The sequence below is a fragment of the Tachyglossus aculeatus genome, chromosome X1 (assembly GCF_015852505.1).
Source record: "Tachyglossus aculeatus isolate mTacAcu1 chromosome X1, mTacAcu1.pri, whole genome shotgun sequence".
Taxonomy (NCBI): domain Eukaryota; kingdom Metazoa; phylum Chordata; class Mammalia; order Monotremata; family Tachyglossidae; genus Tachyglossus; species Tachyglossus aculeatus.
Window position 1 is genome coordinate 105,257,395 of NC_052101.1, and position 812 is coordinate 105,258,206.

An 812-nucleotide genomic window follows, 5' to 3' on the forward strand; every position below is an offset into this window, starting at 1 on the left:
ATGAGATTTCAAGATGATTAGGATATTAAAAGGGAGACTTGACAACAGCGCAGATGCCATAAGTAGTGAATGCATTAGCGTGATAAAGGGCTGTGCATGGAAGTGGAAGGCGCTCAGGACTAGGAGTCAAGAAATATGGGTTCTCATTCTAGCTCAACCACTTTCTTGCTCTCTGATCTTGGGCAAATCACTTAACCACTCTGTGCTTCAGTTTTTTCAGCTATTAAATGGGGTATAAAATCCCTCAGACCTGTGTGGAGCAGGGACTGTGTCCAATTCGATTATCTTCCACCTACCCCTCCTGACCCCCTCCCTGGATTGCACCTGGAGAGGTTCCAGTACTCTACCGGTCTTGGCTACAGGAGGGAGAGTCAAGCCGAGGCATACCCATTCCATTCCTAGCTTGGGCAGTGGCTAGCGAGTGGAAGGCAATCTGTTACGTACGAGGCAAAACTCACCTGTGCTGGGCAGCAGTGGCATGGGAGAGAGTTGAGGGTGGAGACTCAAGTTTACTGCGTGGAAGAAGGCAATGGTAAACCACTTCCATATTTTTACCAAGAAAACTCTTTGGAGACACTATGAGAACAATTGCAGATGGAGGTGGGGCATTCAGGGAGAGATGTGTTCATGGAGTTGCTATTGGTTGGAGAAGACTCAACAGCATAAAACAGGACAGGAACCCTACTTAGACTCTGCTTAGACTGTGAGCCTCATGAGGCACTTGATTATCTTGAATCTACCACAGCACTTAGTACAGTGCTTGGTACAATCGATCATATTTATTGAACACGTACACTGAACTAAGTGCTTGG

At 46.7% G+C, this 812-nt stretch overlaps 1 non-coding gene across 1 annotated transcript; it reads left to right on the plus strand.

Annotated features, from left to right (window-relative positions):
- Positions 1-306: 306 nt before the first annotated feature.
- LOC119920034 lies at positions 307-444 on the plus strand. Its single transcript, XR_005447805.1, has one exon. It is a non-coding gene; the product is annotated as a small nucleolar RNA SNORA7 (small nucleolar RNA).
- Positions 445-812: the final 368 nt, after the last annotated feature.